We start from the raw sequence: 20,533 nt of genomic DNA on the forward strand, positions 1-20,533 counted from the left end.
AAATCCCTTTCTTTCCAACTATATTTACATCTTCTTCTATTTCTATTCCCATTTCTCATTTATATTGCCACATAAGGTCATTTCTATTCTATACTACAACTCTTCATATTACTGACATAGATTTAGATTTCAATTTCTATCCATAGTTTCGTCATTTCTCTTTCTAGACTTATGATAGATTTCTATCTTAAGATTCACATTTCTATAATACTTCTATTCTTTCAAATAAAACCCCTGCCTCTAACCAAACAAAAACCAAAGACACCCCTTTATCTAAACCATATTTAAAACTCTAAAAATCATCTCATTTTTCATCATTCTCTTCACATTTACTTTTATAATTTTTATTTATTACATTTGTAGGTATTATACATACTAGAGAGAATACCTTTTAATAGAATAATAGATATATAGTATTTTTATATCCTAGATATTCTTTTACTTCTATTTCTTTATATTCAATATTTAGAGAGATCGGTATACGCGTTATATATTTGGAGATCTGGATTTTTATTTTTATATTATTTCTATCTAGAAAAAAAACCCCAGCCTATAACCTAATAAAAAAAATCCCAAAAAATCCCCAATTCCTTTTAACTCTATCTAAATATTTTTATATTTACAACCGATCTTTATATATCTTTGTATACATATATAATAGACTATCGTTTCTATAGATTAGCATCTGTTACAATAATATACTATATAGTATAGTTTTATGTGTTTATCTATTTGTTTTCTATATTTATGTTTACCACTATCATTTTATATTTGTTTTTATATTGATATTTATTTCTACTTTAATTAATCTATATATTAGACCGTATCAATTCATTAACCCAACGCATCAGAACCACACAAATACCGCGCCTTCGGCAGCACCGGTACGCAGCCCACGCTCATCCCATCGCAGCGTATCCAAACCAAACCTATTTCTAGGACTAACAGAACAAAGACCCCACAACATTTAACCCTAAGAAAAACTCAAATCAACCGAACTGTCAAGACATTTGAAATCCCACTATAACTAGCCCAAAAGCTCCGTACATTCTCATCATAAACTTCCTCCTCAACCAATGGCTCAAAACCCCAAAAAACTCAGATACACATGGAAAATGACAGAACTGCTAGTCAAAACAAACACCCGTGAAAAATTAAATCCAACCAACTCACTAAACTCAAAACCCTACAACTGACCCTAAACATTACTAAAAAAAGCCCCCAAAGCTCTACCTTGAGGCTAACTCACAAATAATAACCAATCATCTAGAAAGGTTATCTTCCAAATTTTAAAACAACTCATTAAAAGCATGAAAATAAAAAAAATCGAAACTATTAAAATACTAAGAAATATCACTACCCAAATTGAAAGACACATTGCCTCTAGAAACCCACCGTCTACAAACGCCCCTGTCCCCCAAAAGAAAACCAGAAACAAAACAGCAAAGCAGAAAGAAATCGGAACTTAGGAACGCTAAAACCAGAACGTTCAAGAAGTTCCACCATATCCCTGATCGTACACCGACTACAAACAACGTGAAACGATACAAACAATTCTTAAAGACCGCCTTAAAACCACTACATTAAAAACCCTTTCAACAATTCAAAACTGCATTGAACAAAAGCCATCTCATAAATTAACACCCAAAACTCCAGCAGCCCAGCTGGCCCTACCAAATCTCTCTGTTGATACACACAGTAAACAAAACCAAAATCCCAGGAATACCTGTCAGAAGTCTAGGAAAGAAACCTCTTGAAATTTATCCTACCTCAAATACAAACCAACCCGTCCAGAAAGTTAGCTTCACTCAAAAAAACTATTTACACAGAGGTAATAAGACCAAGAAATAAAACAACACACCATATAACGAACCACCAACGAATACAACAGCGAAGGAAAAAAAAAAACCACTTTTTTTTCTTTTTTTTTTTATTTCAACTAGCTTCCTTTATTAGCTAGAACCAAAGATTTTGCCAGGGCTGTAACAACAACAACAACTTCTTTTTCTTCTTCTCCTTCTGAAATGTCCCTTCTCCTTCCCAAATTCCTTACAACTTCTGCGTTTGAATCCAAGCCAAAAGCAAAATTCGTGCACTTGTGAGTCCGGTGCTCCTGTCAGATTCTCTGTCTCCCTCCACATCTTCTTACACTTTCAGTCTGAACGCTGTCCTGCCCTGATGAGTTTGACAGAAGAATTGGCACATGTTAAGAGAGCATTTCCCTCCCTCCCTCCCTCCCTCCCCAGAGCTGGTTTCCTTAGCGCATTTCAATCGATCCCAAGCCCGCAATGATGCGCGCTCTGCCGGAAAGGGGAAACACGTGCTAGTGAACAGCAGCTCAGAAACAATTCTTTTCTAATGTTACCTGCTCTACTTGACTGCTCGCTAACACAAGTCTCATTTTACCATTGCAGGGAGAAGGCTGTAGGAAAATGTCTGATGAGCAGCCACAAAAGGCCTCACTCCCTGCTACACAGCCTGCAACAACCTCGGCAGAGCGGAGCAGCCAAATCACCGCGCTCTCCTTGCCGTGGGCAAGGGTAGAAGATGACTGGGGGAGGCACATAAAAAGAAGGGAAACGCTCCTATAAATGCACAGCCATTTGCTTTCAGAAGCCCAGAGGTCAGGATCTTCTCTAGGAAGCCAGACGTGACATGATATTTCTAAGATTTTCTTCTTCATCGAAGGAAATGTACGTACATACCCACTCTTACAAACGTACCTACGGTTCTGGGGTTTTTTTTCTTCTGAAGCTCCAAGAATGATTTCCCACCTTGATTCATTCAGAAGAAACGGCCCCTGTGACTCAGGTCAGAAGGGCGGCCTGCGTTTTTGATCACGACAGCTTTTGGCTTTACCCTGTGAGCAGGAGCAGCCAGAGCTGAGGCTCAGCAGAGGCTGACCCCGGCCAGCCCCTTCCTCCCTTCCCTGTGTGTCACAATGACTTCCAGGCAGAAGGATGCAAAGCAGGTTTGTGTCTTTTCTCTTCAGTGCCAAGAGGTAAAAGATGTAGGCTTTGAAATAACTAATGACCCTCTCTTGGAACTCTCCCAAGGACAGTTTGAAAGCAAAGACAGAAGATTGCTGCTAAATCCATATGGGATAAGGATGAGAGCAGCAAGGATCCGAGGCCAGCAGCGTTGCCAGGCAGTGTCACGTCCCTGCCACCTTGTGACAAGGCACACAGCTGCAAAGCCCCAAAGCCTGCAAGCCCTGGAGCTGCCGCACGGATGGACCTGGTTCCCTTCCCAGGTGCCCAGAGGGACACCTGAGGGCAGGTGTCGTCCCCCGCCCCCCGAGGGCGCACCCAGAGCCCCGGGCAGGGACGGAGTCACTGACGGCTCTCTGGGGACGAGACCCTCCCTGCAGGTGACACCGGCTTGTCCTCTCCCTGTGGCACAGGGACCTCCAGGCTCTAGGACCAGCCTCATTTTGTCAGCATCCAGGTGCTGTGCTAGAGCCAGAGGGGTCAAGGCTTTCCAGAACCATAGGATCCGTAGGATCCTTGCGGTTGGAAAAGCCTTCTAAGGACATCGAGCCCAGCTGCTGCCCCCCCAAGTCAGGTCCCTAAACACCACATCTTGACATCCTTGACATGTCTCCAGGCATGGGGACTTTCCTGGGCAGCCTGCTCCTACGCCTCAGCACCCTTTCAGGGAAGAAATTTTCCCTCCAATCCAATCTAAGCCTTCCCTGCTGCAAGTTGAGGCCATTTCCTTTTGCCGTGTCACTTCTTACCTGGGAGACCTCGGTACTTCAACCTTACCTGCTTCCTCCCTAGGCGGTCTCTGGCTTGGCTGGAGGAGAGGAGAAACACTCCCACCACAGGAATGGCAGCTCAGGAGGTCCCACACCAAGGCCAGGGGGAGCAGCCGTCCTCGCCAGAGCTCGCACGTCCCTTCTTCTCAGAGATTGGCTCTGCTTTTCTTCCTGGGCAGATCTCTGCTGAGTGCTTCACACTTGCCTGTTTGGAGGAGGGGGGGAAAAGAGGTTAGCCAAGTTTTTTATCCAGACTTAGCTGCTGGCTTTGCCTCCTCCTGACTTCCTTCTGCTAAGAAAACAGCTGCCTTTGGACTTCTAGGGGCAACTTGCACGTCATGCCTGAAAAGGAACTACAGAAAAGCGCCTCATTTATAAAGCCTCAGCCAAGAAGACAGACAGCCATGGCAGGCACCAGGCCAGCTCTGCTCCTCCTTCAAGTTGTTCCCAAAGCTGCTGGAAGAACTGAAGGCTACTTTGGCCTTCCATTGCTCTGCTTGTCCCGAGAAAGAGCTTTGAGTGTTGTTACCCCTCCAGAAAGGAAGGGCCTTTCTGTCTCACACGCTCGGTGACACAAGGCTACGCAGCCTCTGCTCCAGGTGGGAAGGGCTTCCTTCCTCCTCTGGCACCTGGCTGGCACAGGGCACAGGTTGCTCAGAGGTCCCGGGGCTGCCCCACCGCTGCAAGTGCTCAAGGCCCGTCGGTGCTCTGCGATGAGGCTCTGAGCAAGCTGCTCGATGGAAGCACGTCCCTGCCCACGGCAGCAGCAGCCTTGGAATGAGGTGATCTTTAGAGCCCCTTGCAACCTGAATTCTTCCATGATTCTGGGAACTGAAAAAAGCGGGGAAAGAAATCTGTAAAGGTCACTAAATGCATCAAAGCACATCCCCATGGATCCAATCCTCAGCAGCCCATGCAAGGCAAGGTCAGAGCTCTCTGCCCACCGAGGACACGGCAAGCAGCACGGACCTTTCTCCCACTCTCCAGCACGGAGAAGTGGGAAGCCAGAGGGAGTCCGTCTGTTTACAGACACCGGAGGGCGGCGGGACGGGGCGGGGCGGGGCGGACGGTCTTACCTTGCAAAGCTGGCGGCAGAAAGGGCGGGCAGCGCCGCCGCCCCGCCGGGATTTTCCGGCCCGCCGTCGCTTCCTGGAGAGGCGCGTGTGCGGGCTCGGGGGGGGGTGCAGCTCCGTTCCGACGGCGTTCGCCCGCCCCCGCTCGCTGCCCCCGGCCCGCGGAGCGCTACGACCGCGCCTCCGCCGCCCGCCGAAAGCGGCCCCGCCGGGCCGCCCCCCCCCCCGGCCATTCTTCTCAGCCATCGTGTCCCTTTTGCACTCCTGAACGTCTTTCACCCCTCCCGGCCATTTACCGAGCCCGCCCCGCCCGCCCCTCGCTCCCGCCCCGCCCGCCCCTCGCTCCCGCCCCTCGCCCTTGCCTCGCTCGGCAGCCGCGCCCTTGCCCCGCCCCCGGCAGCCAGCGGCGAGGGGCAGGGCGCTGGCTCGGGGGGCTGCAGTACCGGGCTCTGGCCACAGGGCGGCAGACTCCCGGGTCCGCGATATCCCCGCCCTTTTGGCCGCCATTTTGAGAAGGTCAAAAAAAAAAAATCCCGCGACATTGGCGACGCGCCACTCCCAACATGGCGGCCGAGAGAGGACCCCTCGGCCGAGAGAGGCGGTTACTCACATGCCGGTCAGAAACACGCCAAAATACGCCCGCCCGCGGCGCCACTGACCACACAGCCCGTGTCGGGTACACCTAAAACGCAAGAGAAAATCCCGCCGGGGCTGCGCCGGCGTCGGTGTTCCGTGCAGGCAGTCCGCATAGACACACCGGGGTCCTCCGCTTTCCCGCCCTTTTGGCCGCCATTTTCAGAAGGTCAAACAAACTCCGCCACGCGCCACGCCCAAGAGGGCTGCCTGGCGGCGGCGGCGGGCTGCAGTACCGCGCTCTGCCCACAAGGCGGCAGCACTGCCGCCCACCCCAGCCGGGGGCGCCGCGCGCCTTGGGCCTGCGGGCGGCCAAGGCGGCAAAAAAGAACAGGGGCCATCCCCCCCAAAAACTCCTCTAAAAATAAATGCCAGAAACCTGCCTCTTACCAAACAAGAACCAAATAAGCCCCCTTTCTTTCATGCCTTCTTGAAATAAATTTGATAGTTCTAGTTTTCCTAGTTCTATTCACACGCATATTTAGACCGGACAGTGATGTGTTACGTCCTTTATACCATCTATTATGCCTATTCCTATTATCTGTATTTATTCATACTTTGTGGTTTTAGCAATATCATTATATATTGACTGTATATTTCTCGACTTCCATTTAGATTTCTATCATACTTTTATTCTTCCAAAAAAAATCCCATCTCTAACCAAACAAATACCAAAAAACCCTTCTTTTCAACTCTATTGAAATAGTTTTATATTTAGAGCTTGCATAATTAGATTCACTTTTATAGTCACCGTTTATACTGATGCATTCCATTCATCATTACATATCACATATCTATTATTCACATCATAGAGATAAATCATTATTTTTATCATGTACCAAATCTACTGCTACAACTTCTTTTTTCTAATATTTTCAATTTTTATATCCATCTTGATGTATTCATGAGATCTTTTTACAAGTAGATTTCTACCTTTCTATCATTTGTATTTGTAGTTTTTATAATAAAACCCCTGCTTTTGCCAAGTAAAAAACAAAACCATCCTTTCTTTTAAACTACTTTTAATAATGTTGTTGTATTTACAGTTACCATATCTATAATGTTTTAGATATTATATCATAGTGATGTACTAGATTTATAGCCGTTTCCTATAATATACCATCATAAGATCTATACGGTATCACTTGTATTACGTGTTGTATGGATTTATGTAACTTTACATTTACAATCCTTTAATAATTTGATCTATATATCTGCATAGATTCGCAACACATTTCTAGATTTAAAATTTCCTTTGAGCTGTGTTTATATTTAGCATCTCTATTGATATATCTATCAACATACACAATGCTCTTTGAAAAATACAATATCTTATTGGAATATATCATGACTTAAGTTACCTGTTAAATTTTAAATAGAGATCGAATAGATCAAAATGAAAGTTTATTCCCATTTCTACACATCTACTCGTTTTGTTTAAAGATAGCTATCCTTAGAATTTTACATTTAAAATCCAATTCCTAAATGCAATGACAAAACAAACAGCATCGAATTCCCACCAATGTCTTCCAAAACCATCAAGATACCTCCACCAGCCAAACGACTGCCAGCGAAAAAAACACACAACACTCTTTTCACTAACAGTTCTCATCACATCAGAAAAATGGAACCAAACGAAAAGAAAACCCTTGAGAAACACACGCAGCAAATCACAAAAACCTCTAAAAAAACCCAAACCAACTCGCTCAACTCCAATCAGTGCCACTGACCCTGAACGTTATTTTAAAAACTAACCAAAATTCTACATCTACACTAACTCAAAGAATAAGCAATACTCTGTCAAAAGAACTTTAGAAAGCGAACTAATGAACGAAATAGAAAAAAACCAAAAAATCTCAACCACTAAAAAATAAGAAAATAACTACCCAAAAAAAAAAAAAAAACCCAACTTAAAAAGACCCACCATATAAATACCCACGTTCCCAAAAATAAAACTGATCAATAACCACCAAATACGTCAAAGGACAACAAGAAACCAAAAGAAAAAAAAAAACAAAAAAACAAAAAAAACCAAAAGAAAATACATTTGTAAAACAAAAGTCCCCCAAACCAAAGCAACTTTAATTTACCTCAAAAAAATTATTCCCAACTGAAGAATAAACGCATAGAGCCTCATTCGATCAAAATAAAAATACCACCCAGAAATAAACACAAAGCCGAAAGAGAAACGTAACCATTGACAAGATCTCCCAAATGATCCGTCACAATAAAACGTACACTACAATCAAACAAACCAAAGAAATAAAAGCCCTGGAAGACGAGAAACACAAACGCAATTAGAGAGATTTTAAAAACCCCGCCGCTATTAACGACACGACGCCACCTCGAACCCACCGAAACAAACGCTACACGCCCACGCTAATAAAAGCCACGGCGACAGAATTAAAATCCGAGCCGCTGCTTCACGCAACGACCCGTAGAAACCATTGCACGCCTTTAAAAACAGAATAGCCCGGCAAAAAAAATATCCGACTACGGAACTCGATTCAAACCAAACCTTTATCGTCACCACCCGAAGAACCGAGAACCGTACCGGTCAGGAAGAACGCCATAGCCCTTAGCGCACACCCACTGCGACCAGAACAAACCCGTGCGATCGATCCCTACAAAGCACCTCCGAACCACGACACCCAAGAACTTGCGGCAGCCCAACCGCGCGCTGCCGGCCCCGGACGGAGCGCGGCTCCCGGCGGCAAAGCGGCTCCTCCGGCGGCTGCTCCGGCGCGCAGGGGCGGCGCCGCCCCGGAGACCCCCCCGCCCCCGCCCGCTCCCCCTGCCCGGGGGGCCCCGGCGGCGCCCGAGCCCCGCGCCCGGAGCGGACAGAGCGGCCGGCACCGGCCGGGCCGGCGCAGCAGCGCCCGCGCCGCCTCTGCCGCCCTTGGCCGGCCCGGCGCCAGCTGCCCTCGGCTCCGCACGGCGGCTCGCACCGGCAAAGCGGCTCCGCCGCTGCCGCGCCAAATTCCCCGTGCGCCTCGGCACCCGCCCGGCCCGGGCCGGCAGCGCTCCCGAGCGGCAACGCTCCGGCCCGGGCCGCGGCCACAAGAAGCGCCCTCAAATGCAGCGGCACAGCCCGACTGCAGCCCTGCAAACGCCGCCAGAGCTGCGGCTTCCCGCAACTCAACCCCGAAACTGACGCCGCGGGCGGCGCTCACCTCGCTTCAACAAGGGCAAAGAAATGGCTTCTCCCCTTCAAGTTCATCCCCTAGGAGAGCAGAAAAGAAGGGGCTTTCCTCCAATGAAATCCTTCAAGCCATGTGCAAGGGGGGATTTTGACCTCCATTCAAACCCTTGCTAAGGAGGGACACCAGCGCTGTCCCCTCCATTTAAACCTTAGGATGATGAAAATGGGCTGGCTACCTTCAAATCAAAGCCATCCGATGACAACAATACTTTGCCCATTCCCGTTCAAATGGAACGCAGGGATTCCCTGTCACCCCTGGGATACCCCTAACAGCCGGGAAAAGGCAGCTTTTCCTTCAATCGACATCCTTGGAACCGCAAGCGAAAGCGGATCCCCCCTAGTTCAAACACAGACAATATTAGGAGAGTAGCTGCTTGCCTCTCCTTCATTTCTTTTGTCTTCACAAGCTCCCTTTTTGTTCCTGGGGAAGCGGGGAGGGGGGACTGCCAAGATCCAATTGAAAAGGGAAAGGACCAAAGTCCCCGCTCCAAATCCACACGCCCTCAGCCGTTCGGCTGCTGCTTCCCGGCGCAAAGATTCGTCCCTCGGCACCTCCTTGAAGCGATGCTCCGCGGATCCAAGCGCGTATCCAGGTGTTCGCCCAGACGCTGCGAGAAGCTCTCGCAGTCCTTCCATGAGACAGCCCCGGGAGCCCCCCCGTGAACCCCTCTACTCAGCAGCTCCATGCAAAAGGCAGCTGAGGCGAAGCCTCCCCCTAAAACAGCCTCGCACCCCCCCCCCCCCCGGCAGGAGCCGGCCCCTCATCATCCTCACAGCTCACACCTGGGGCTGCTCCGAGCCCCCCATCATCCTCACAGCTCACACCTGGCGCTGATGCCGCTCTCCAACAGCGCCTCTCCCCGTCCAGCACACAGCCCGCTTCTCACAGACACAGAGCCAACAGAAATCTGCTCCGGGTGCTGGCTTTTCTGAGTCCGTCTGCTTCCACAATTCAGACACGGACGTGCGCTGATGGCACTGAGGGAAAGCTTTCCAGTGCACAAAACTGTCATTCTGGTAGCGCGCTTTGAGACGCCTTCAGAAAAAGCAGAATCAGCGCCGCCTCCTAAGAGCCCTGCTGAGGAACCCCGCCCTCCTTGGGACACCCAATGCAGCAGAGCTCGAAAAACGAGGGCAAAAGTCAAGCTTGGAGTGGAAAAAGACAATAGAAATACAGCAGCCTTTCAAGAAAGCCTTCACACAGTAATAGTGGGAGCCGGTCACGTTTCTTCTTTCCTTGCTCTCTGGAATGACATCAATACGAAGTAAAAAACCCACACGAAACACAAGGCAGAGCTGGGATTTTACACGTCTTCCTTTTGGCTCTCGGGATGACAAGCGCCTCTTCCGGGACTGCGACACGCTTTGGGCGCTGGCAGAGAACGGAGGCAAAAGGTGCCAGAGAGCCCTTTCTATCGCCTTCAGCCCCTGCAGCTGTTCTGAGGGTTCCAGGGCACAGCTCGGTCCGTTCCTAGATCAAAACCTCACGGCAATATCTTCAGAACTACTACCCATCTCCAGTCGGAACCTTCTACATTCCTGTAAACAAATGAGTGCATAGAGAGGGTTTCTCCCCAGCTGAGTTTAGAGACCAATTCCTATTCTTTAGCAATACCTAGAAAACCGAATGCCTTGCCAGGTTTTAGCATCCTACACCCACTCACCCCTCCCTGTGCATTTGGTGGCAGCTTTGGGTCCCTCCGGGGGACGGCACCCAGCGTGACCCCCGCCCCTCGCCCGCCCCCCACCTGCTCCTGCACCGCCGTGGGGCTCCCTCTCCCGGGCACCTTGGGGTGCCCCCAACGGCATCAGAGCCCCGAGTCTTCACCCCGCCTTTCCCTGACCCCCAAAGAAGGCTCCGAACGAATCCGACTGCCCCGGACAGCAGCGCAGCGCTTCCCCCAAGCCCTTCCCACACGTGCATGGCCCCAGCAAGGGATTCTGCTGCAACAAGAAAGGGGGGGCAGCCCCCAGAAGGCTTGAGGTTCCTGCCCAGCCTCGCTGTCACGGGCCAGGGGCAGCGAGAGAGGGAGCGGCACAGACGGCGGGGACGGCCCGGCACGGAGCGGGGGCCGCTCTCAGCGCGATGCCGGCAAAGCCGCAGCTCCGGCGCTGTCGGCCGCGCTGCTTGAGCGGCACGGGGGGATCCGCCGAGAGCCTCCGGCCCCGCGCGGGGACTCCCGCAAGGGCCCAGGGGCGCCGGGCTCCGGCCCTCGGGGCTTTATTCTCCGGCAGCCCGAGCCCCGCGGCTGCGGGGCAAAGAAGGAAAGGGGGCACGGGAAGAGAGGAGCGAGAGCAGGGCACGACAAAGGGCGGCGAGGGAGCTCGGGCTGTGCAGGAAAGCGGCACGGGAAGGGAAAGCCCGGGACGAGGGTACACGGAGGCTGGGCAGAGGAAGGAGACAGGGGGAACAGAAGGGAGTAGCGGGCTAGGGACAGGACAGGAAGGAGCCGGCTTTGCGGGGGGAGAGGGAATGGGGGAAAGGGAGCGAGAGAAGGCGAAGACGGGGAGAAGGAAGGAGGGCTAGAGAGAGGGACAGGCGGGGAAGCCTCCCAGAGCCCCGGCTGCACCCCGAGCCCGGCCCGGCGCCTCGCCCTACCCGGGATGCTGCGGCGCTCGGCGGAGCTCGGCTCGCTCCGGAGACGCTCGGCTCGAGTCGGCTCTTGGCGCCTCAACTCGGCTCTTGGCGCCTGCATTCGCCTCTTCGGCTCCGCTCGCCTCGCCTCGGCTCCCCGACGGCGGGCGGGCAAGCGCCGCCGCCTCCCGTTCAGCTCGCCCGGCTCGGGGCTCTCCCGCTGCCGCGTCCCGCGGGTGGCCCGGCCACGGCGCGGACACGACCGGGAGCGCGGGCTCGGGCAGGAGCTCATTAGGCTGGGAGCGCACTGGCGCTAAGCAGCGCGCACGAGAGCAGCAGGCTCGCTTCGCCTGAGCTCGGCTCGCTTCGCTTCAGGCAGCCTCGGAAGCCTCGCCTCGGTTCGCTCGAGGCCCTCAGGGTCGGCCGCTCTCGCCTTGCTTCGGCCGAGCTCGTGCGATTCCCCCGAAGGCGGCGGCGTTCGGTTGTGTTTTTAGAAATAGCCTCCTCTATCGATTGGATCTCTCTACAGTTAGATTTATATTTCTAGACTACGTCTATTAATCCAAACAAAAGCCCCATCTCTAACCAAATAAATACACGAAAACACCTTCTTTTAAACGGTATCGAAATATTTTTATACTTTGTGTAATTATACTCACATTTATATTTATCGTTTCTTTTGATGCAATCTATTAATAATTATCTATAATATCTATAAAATTCTAGACATGTATTTAAAGTATTATCTATATTATGTATCGTATCTACTGCTGCAACTGATTTTTTCTTCTAGTTTTAAACTTTATCTGTATGTATTTATGATATCTTTCTAGACTTAGATTTCTACCTTCATATTCTTTGTATTTATCATTTTTATCATCAAAACCCTGCCTATTGACAAGTTAAAAAAACCGCTTTCTTTAACGATCTAAAAAATATTTTTATATTTATAATTTTCATATTTCTATTTATAATTTGCTCTCTAGTACGTGATAACATACCTGCTCCTGCACCGCAGTGGGGCTCCCTCTCCTGGGCACCTCGGGGTGCCCCCAGGGGCATCAGAGCCCCGCGTCTTCACCCCCCCCCCCCCCCCCCCCCCCCCCCTTTTCCTCTAGTTAGAAACTACACTGGAACTTTTTTCTGGAAACAAAGACATGACCTAAATCCTCTCCCCATGTCCTAGACAGACAGATGTTCAGTTCTTAGTTGACTGGGCAGCAGTTTCTTCAATAGAATGATAAACAATATGGAAAGGTTTTAGCTACAAGCAAATAGGCAAATCGGAACAAGGTCCTGGTGGCCAGCCACTGCAGTTCTTTTGAAGCAATTTTTTAAACAATCAAATACTGATACCACAAAAAATAAAGCAAAAAGCTGACTACTGGCTAAGAAAGAAGGAAAAATTAACTTTTGACGACAACAACAACATTCCAAGGACACAGGCTTTTTTCCAATCTCAGACCTTATTACTACTACCTCTCTTGGGAATTCTCATCGTGGATCCCAAAAGGAATAAATCCCTCAGCGTGTCCTAAAGCACCAAGGAGCTACCTACAAGTGAAGGTGGCTACTTTCAGTGCAGACACAGCTGATGACACAGCAGTAGCACAGTTCCGTGCTGCACAGGGATAATACTGTCTCCTCTTCTCCAGCAGCTGACTCTCTCCTGCCATGGCTTCTGTAAATGCATCAGAGCACGACCTTAAACACAAACAGGCAAGAAAACACCATCCGAAGTCTTTCATTAAGCAGTACAAGAAGGGTTCCAAGCAGAGACCAACAGAATTTCAAGGAAGCAGTATGCAATTAAACCCCCTCAGACTCGTTCAAGTAGCCGGCAAAATGGAACCATTCAGAAACGACAAAGAAAACCCCCCCAAGTATTTATACAGGAGTCCTTAATGTCAGAAAGGGGATGACAGGTTATGTTCAGATAAGATGAATGTTTATTTGGATCTATAAATAAACTTCTCTCGTGGTCCTTTGCCAAAAAATAGAACCTACAAGTGAACACCTACACCTGCCTCAAGAGACCTAACGAGCCCCTGGCAGCCACCGGCATCAAAGCGCAGTGGATGTTTCTAATCCAGGCTAAGGAGAACAATATCACCTTTTGTTCTCTCCAGTTTGTTTCCTCTGCAGTCCTAGTTGCTTCTTATGATTTTTACAGTCTCTGTATCTTCTCGGGCAGCGCTGAGTCTGACGACCGGGATACGAGAGTCCTTCCCTGCCCTACGGAGAGAACCAGGAAAAAAAGTTCAAAAAAGAACAGGGCAGTTTGAAGTTAATACCTCCGACGAGAAGCAGCACCCGACAAACAGAGCAACGGTGAACAAAGCGTGACACCTCCCTGGGGACAGAAGACTTACAAACTCTCCGGGATTTACAATTCTAGTAACCAAGCCCTTCAGCACAGCAGCCAAGTGTCCCATTAGGTGGTGCTGCACCAAAGCACGATCCGAGAGGTTCCAAAGAGTGAAATGCACGTTACTGTCCAAAGACGTAAAATCATGCAAAATAACAAAACTACAATAGATCTAAACTACAGGGCAAGAGTACAAGTGTTAGCTTGAGGAGCTGGAACCATCCAGGTGAGCAACTGCTAACCGGATCCTCAACAGACTTTGAGGAACCCTTCAGGATACAGAAGGGTTTTCCCCAGAAATTGCACAGGCCGAGTTTTGATAGAAGTGCACTTGCCAGATGCTCAGAAACGTCACCCATCCTCCTCCGGGTGTCCTGAGAGAGCTGCGAATGGCTCTCACCTGGTTTGAGCTGGTTCTGTAAGGGCTCAGGCTGAATTTCACCAGATGCAACCAAACTGGGCAACACCCAGTGGGACAGAAGGAACCCAAAGCTTGTTTTACCCAAAGCTTGGGTAAGCAGAGCTCCAGCAAATACTGAGGAAACGGACAGAACGGGGTAACAAATAATAAACATACCTTTTTTTTTTTTTTTTTTTTTTTCTTTTCAGATGAGCAAAACAATTAAGGAGAAGGTGAAAACCTCACCATGACTGAACATTTCATCACCTGTAAGCTGACCATCCTTAGCATAGAGGACTCCAAATTTAAAATTCACCGATCCCAGGAAAATAAAACCAAATATTATTTGGTAAACAGTCAAACAGAAGACATAAAAATTTGTTTCCTCTAATCTTTGCATACATCCTACACGTTAGAACATACATTTTATACCATCTCCTACTACACAATAATTTACCTTTAAACTTTGATAGTATAGCATAAAATCATTAACTTAGACGGGTGATCAATTATTATTAAATTGGTGCTTCAAGTTATTTTTGCTGTCAGGTTCAAAAAAACATGACTTCTTTTTACTGTAACGAGCAATTGATTTAGAAGTCATCAAAAGCCCATCCAAATACAAAGCCGCATTCACCGGACGGGTCTGTGAGCAAGAAGTAGTTAGGCTTGTACTCACCTCTTGCCCTTCAAGAACCAATAAATCCTGTCAACAAAAACAGCATCTTTAGCCCCCTCCTATTAAAGATTCTACAAGGATGATGGTTTTATTGGTGTTTAGAAGTTTGGATTTGAAATGGCCAGTTCAATGGATAAAGAGACAGTTTAAGTAGTATTAGATTATTATTATTATTCTTATTAGCTACTGGAAGAAACAAACCAGTAGGATCTATACTTAATTACTTCTATTTCCAGGAAATCATAAAGAAAAAGAACCAAACCAAAAAAAGTCACTTCCTACCTTTTGTATCTCAGGATGAAAAATGTCTCTTGGGCTCTTCTCCAGTTTCTCCAGACTCCTGGCACTGAAATGCAAATGAACGAGTGCTTTATAGGAGGGCAAGTGCACATTCCAACCCCGAACCCCCAACCGATGGCAGTTACAGCGCTTACAAAATGAATCCTTCCCAGAGCCTCTGGGAAATGGAACGGTTTGTGCAACTGCCATTTCTTCCCCAAAATACTAACTCCCAACACTTCCTAAACTGAGTTTGCATTTTAGAAACAGAAATTAGGGAGACTCAGGGTGGAGATCAGGTTGAAATTGATTTCCTTCTAAAGCACAGGGGCTCTGTTCCATCACCCTTCACTTTGGCTCCACACGGAATCACAGGGAGCATTTTAGGAGGGCTCAAGAACCAATTCTATTTCTCTCTTTTTTCTAGTGCTCTCTCTTCCTAAATAATTCAAGGCAAGTCAAATGAAAAAGGACAAGTTCAGCAGCAAATTCACACTTTTTCCCTTCGTCTGCTCAAGAACAGGCTTTAAAACCACTTCTTGCTGCCTTCAACGGTCAAGACTTGCAAAACGGTTTCGCAAGTTTGATAGGTTTATCATAAAAACCACAGAACGCAAGCTCTGAATGACAGGAAAAGGTACACAGGCAAATATCTCAGCTGATGGTGGCTTATTTGTAAACACAGACCTTAACGGAGATTGCACGGAGAATGTTTCAGTGGGACTCGAAGGGAAAAATATTTCCTGAGTACCCTGTAAACAAGAAAAGCTAGGATATATTACAGGACATACCCACGTGTTCTGCATATTCAAATAGGATTATCAATAAAAACATTTAAGAAGGAAGAAAACCAAGGTAATTTTACTCAGCTATATTTACTGCCGATTTAGAGGAAAAAAAACAAAAAAAAAAAAGTGAACCAGAAACGCCTACAGTAGAACTTTAAAACAATTGCTTGGATAAAAGCAGCTCATGGAACATGAAGTAGAAAAAAAGCGAAACCAGTATCAGACCTGCCTATTTTCTTACCATTGCACAAGAAAATCCGACAAGCGGTAGAAAGTCACTGCCTAAAACCGATCCTAGGATGTAACCGAGAACAATGGAGGCATTTGCTAATCTAAACGGAAACCTTTTCCGGACCCTAGTGTCAAATCACACGTTTTGTCTCTCAGCAGCTCGAGGCTGGAGAGCATTTCCCCTGGGGGTCGGGAGGGCAGGGGCACAAGGGGCTGAGTTTGCCGATCGCACCTGTGCCATCAGAAGGATCCTGCCCGGCGCTCCTTGCGCTCGCCATTCTCCGGGCCATCGCTGTGTTTTACTGCTCAGCGATGCCGCTCCATCTGTTTGCGTGGAAGAAAGAGCCACGAGCACTGAGGCACTCAGCAGCCGTGTCATGCCAGCGATGTCGAGCGCTCTCTGCTCGCAAGGCTGAGCACGCCGCGGAGCCGCCTCCGCAGCCGCTCGTCCGCCCCCGCCCGCAGCAGCGGCAGCGGCCCGAGGGAGACGGCTGCAGCTCGGCGGCTCCCGCGCCTCCGCCAGCCCGAGGGCAGCCGCCGCACAGTGACCGCGGCAGCGCCCGGCGCCGCTCGCCCGGGGCGGCTCCTGCAGCTCCCGGCCCGCGGCAGCAAAGCACCGCCTGGCGCTCCGCCATCGGCGGGCGGCAGCGCGCCCCGCCCGAGCTCAGCCCCCGCCACCGGGACCGCTGAGCGAGGCCGAGGCACCGGGCGGACGCCCCTTCCGCGCCGCTCGGCTCCGTGCGGGCGGCCGGACGGAGGCTTCGCCCCTCCGGCGTCGCTGCCGCGGCTCCGTCCCGCGTGGGACAGGCGCCGGGAGCTCCCCGCGCCCAGCCCGCTCCCCCGGCACGCGGCCGCCTCGGCCCGCCAGCCATTCATATGGCGCGTCGGCCGTTGCGTCAGACGCCGCGCTTTACGGCCGCAGGGCCTGCCGGGAGTTGGAGTCTCGGACTGACAGCCACCGCTCCGTTCTCCGCCACCGGGAGCGGCGCTCCCGCCAGGGGATCAAACGGCTCCTTCGCTCCTGGGCGCGGAAGCACCTTAGGCAGCACCGCCCCTCCCGAATGTCCTTTCTTTTCCACTCCTAATCTTTTTTCTTTTTTTCACTCTGTTTTTCACCCCCTTTTCCACTTTCGCGCTTTCTTTTTCACTCTCACCCTTTTCCTTTTTCATTTTTTTTCTTCCTTTCTCTTCCTCCTTTTTTTTTTCTTCCTTTCCTTTTTCCTTTTCTTTCTTTCGCTCTTTCTTTCTTTCTGTCTGTCTTTCTCTATTTCTTTCTTTCTCTCGCTCTCTTCCTGTCTCTCTCTTTCTTTCTTTCTGTCTGTCTTTCTCTATTTCTTTCTCTCTCTCTTTCTTTCTTTCTCTCGCTCTCTTCCTTTCTCTCTATTTCTTTCTTTCTGTCTCTCTTTCTGTCTCTCTTTCTTTCTTTCTCTCTGTCTCTCTGTCTCTCTCCCTTTCTCTCTCTCTCTGTCTCTCTTTATCTCTTTCTTTCGTTCTCACTGTCTCTCTTTCTGTCTCTCTCTCTCTGTCTCTCTTTCTTTCTCTCTCTTTCTTTCGTTCTCAGTCTCTCTTTCTGTCTCTCTCTCTCTGTCTCTCTTTCTTTCTCTCTCTTTCTTTCGTTCTCAGTCTCTCTTTCTGTCTCTCTCTCTCTCTGTCTCTCTTTCTTTCGTTCTCAGTCTCTCTTTCTGTCTCTCTCTCTCTCTGTCTCTCTTTCTTTCTTTCTCTCTTTCTCTCTCTCTCTTTCTTTCGTTCTCACTGTCTCTCTTTCTGTCTCTCTCTCTCTCTGTCTCTCTTTCTTCCTCTCTTTCTCTCTCTGTCTTTCTTTCGTTCTCACTGTCTCTCTTTCTGTCTCTCTCTCTCTGTCTCTCTTTCTTTCTCTCTCTTTCTTTCGTTCTCACTGTCTCTCTTTCTGTCTCTCTCTCTCTCTGTCTCTCTTTCTTTCTTTCTCTCTTTCTCTCTCTCTCTTTCGTTCTCACTGTCTCTCTTTCTGTCTCTCTCTCTCTCTGTCTCTCTTTCTTTCTTTCTCTCTTTCTCTCTCTCTCTTTCGTTCTCACTGTCTCTCTTTCTGTCTCTCTCTCTGTCTCTCTTTCTTCCTCTCTTTCTCTCTCTCTCTTTCGTTCTCACTGTCTCTCTTTCTGTCTCTCTCTCTCTGTGTCTCTTTCTTTCCTTCTCTCTTTCTCTCTCTCTCTTTCGTTCTCACTGTCTCTCTTTCTGTCTCTCTCTCTCTGTGTCTCTTTCTTTCCTTCTCTCTTTCTCTCTCTCTCTTTCGTTCTCACTGTCTCTCTTTCTGTCTCTCTCTCTCTGTGTCTCTTTCTTTCCTTCTCTCTTTCTCTCTCTCTCTTTCGTTCTCACTGTCTCTCTTTCTGTCTCTCTCTCTCTGTGTCTCTTTCTTTCCTTCTCTCTTTCTCTCTCTCTCTTTCGTTCTCACTGTCTCTCTTTCTGTCTCTCTCTCTCTGTCTCTCTTTCTTTCCTTCTCTCTTTCTCTCTCTCTCTTTCGTTCTCACTGTCTCTCTTTCTGTCTCTCTCTCTCTGTGTCTCTTTCTTTCCTTCTCTCTTTCTCTCTCTCTCTTTCGTTCTCACTGTCTCTCTTTCTGTCTCTCTCTCTCTGTGTCTCTTTCTTTCCTTCTCTCTTTCTCTCTCTCTCTTTCGTTCTCACTGTCTCTCTTTCTGTCTCTCTCTCTCTGTGTCTCTTTCTTTCCTTCTCTCTTTCTCTCTCTCTCTTTCGTTCTCACTGTCTCTCTTTCTGTCTCTCTCTCTGTGTCTCTTTCTTTCCTTCTCTCTTTCTCTCTCTCTCTTTCGTTCTCACTGTCTCTCTTTCTGTCTCTCTCTCTCTGTGTCTCTTTCTTTCTTTCTCTCTTTCTCTCTCTCTCTTTCGTTCTCACTGTCTCTCTTTCTGTCTCTCTCTCTCTGTCTCTCTTTCTTTCTCTCTTTCTCTCTCTCTCTTTCGTTCTCACTGTCTCTCTTTCTTTCTCTCTCTCTCTGTCTCTCTTTCTTTCTTTCTCTCTTTCTCTCTCTCTCTTTCGTTCTCACTGTCTCTCTTTCTGTCTCTCTCTCTCTCTTTCTTTCTTTCTCTCTTTCTCTCTCTCTCTTTCGTTCTCACTGTCTCTCTTTCTGTCTCTCTCTCTCTGTCTCTCTTTCTTTCTTTCTCTCTTTCTCTCTCTCTCTTTCGTTCTCACTGTCTCTCTTTCTGTCTCTCTCTCTCTGTCTCTCTTTCTTTCTCTCTTTCTCTCTCTCTCTTTCGTTCTCACTGTCTCTCTTTCTGTCTCTCTCTCTCTGTCTCTCTTTCTTTCTCTCTTTCTCTCTTTCTCTTTCTTTCGTTCTCACTGTCTCTCTGTCTCTCTCTCTCTGTCTCTCTTTCTTTCTTTCTCTCTTTCTCTCTCTCTTTCTGTCTCTCTCTCTCTCTGTCTCTCTTTCTTTCTTTCTTTCTCTCTGTCTCTCTCTTTCTTTCTCTCTGTCTCTCTTTCTTTCTTTCTCTCTCTCTTTCTTTCTTTCTCTCTGTCTCGCTTTCTGTCTCTCTCTCTCTCTTTCTTTCTCTCTCTCTCTTTCTTTCTTTCTCTCTGTCTCTTTCTTTCCTTCTTTCTTTCCTTCTTTCTTTCTCTCTTTCTCTCTTTCTCTCTCTCTCTTTCTTTCTTTCTCTCTTTCTTTCCCTGTATTTCTAATCTGGGATTTCCATTCTGGCTTTAGGATAAAAAAGCAGCAGTAGAAACGTTCAGGCTACCGGGGAGTGCAAAAAACCCCAAAACGGTAATGATTTTAGGAAAACTATTTCCTCCATGGGAGCCTGAAATTTTCTACAGCTGCAGGTGACATCGAGCTTTTATTTCTTCTTCTAGATAGTTTATACTTAATACTCTATTTATACAGCGCCCCCTGCCGTCTTCATGGGCGCACTGCAGGCACAGCGCCCTTTGCCGCCTGCATGGGCGCACTGCCGGCACAGCGCCCCCTGCCGTCTGCATGGGCGAACTGCAGGCAGAGTGCCGCCGAATGACGTCACCTCGTCGACACGGCGCCCCGCCCCGGCCCCGCCCCCAGCGCCCCTTGGAAAGACCCCAAGGCGTAGCCGTTTTGCCAGCTGCCTGATCAAAATGCCGACACCCACCTCGAGCCCTAGAAACGATTTCCCGCGACGCCGAACCCTGCAGGCGAATCGGAATGCCATCATCGCAATTGAAACGCCACAGAAAAGCTCGTCGGGGCCGCGCCGGCATCGGTGTTCCGTGCAGGCATTCCGGATAGACACACCGCCGGGGGCCCTCCGTTCTTCCGCCCTTTTGAGAAGGTCAAACAAACTCCGCCACGCGCCACGCCCAAGAGGGCTGCCTGGCGGCGGCGCCGGGCTGCAGTACCGCGCTCTGCCCACAAGGCGGCAGCACTGCCGCCCACCCCAGCCGGGGGCGCCGCGCGCCTTGGGCCTGCGGGCGGCCAAGGCGGCAAAAAGGAACAGGGGCGATCCCCCCCAGAAGCTGCTCTGAAATAAATGCCCCAAAACAACCAGGAAGAAGAAAAAAATCCTCCTGCCTCTAACCTAATAGGATAAAAAAAAAA

General features: G+C 49.1%; 1 protein-coding gene and 1 long non-coding RNA gene across 2 annotated transcripts in view; both read right to left on the minus strand.

The window, feature by feature from the left end:
- Positions 1-20,533, minus strand: part of LOC129134156 (uncharacterized) — a 91,622-nt gene that overhangs the window by 20,800 nt on the left and 50,289 nt on the right. The window lies entirely within an intron of this gene.
- Positions 12,353-15,998, minus strand: LOC129119211 (uncharacterized). Its single transcript, XR_013180555.1, has 3 exons — positions 15,657-15,998; positions 14,973-15,036; positions 12,353-13,478 (listed from the first exon to the last, which is right to left on the minus strand). It is a non-coding gene; the product is annotated as an uncharacterized LOC129119211 (long non-coding RNA).

Source organism: Agelaius phoeniceus, unplaced genomic scaffold (genome assembly GCF_051311805.1).
Source record: "Agelaius phoeniceus isolate bAgePho1 unplaced genomic scaffold, bAgePho1.hap1 Scaffold_184, whole genome shotgun sequence".
Classification (NCBI taxonomy): Eukaryota; Metazoa; Chordata; class Aves; order Passeriformes; family Icteridae; genus Agelaius; species Agelaius phoeniceus.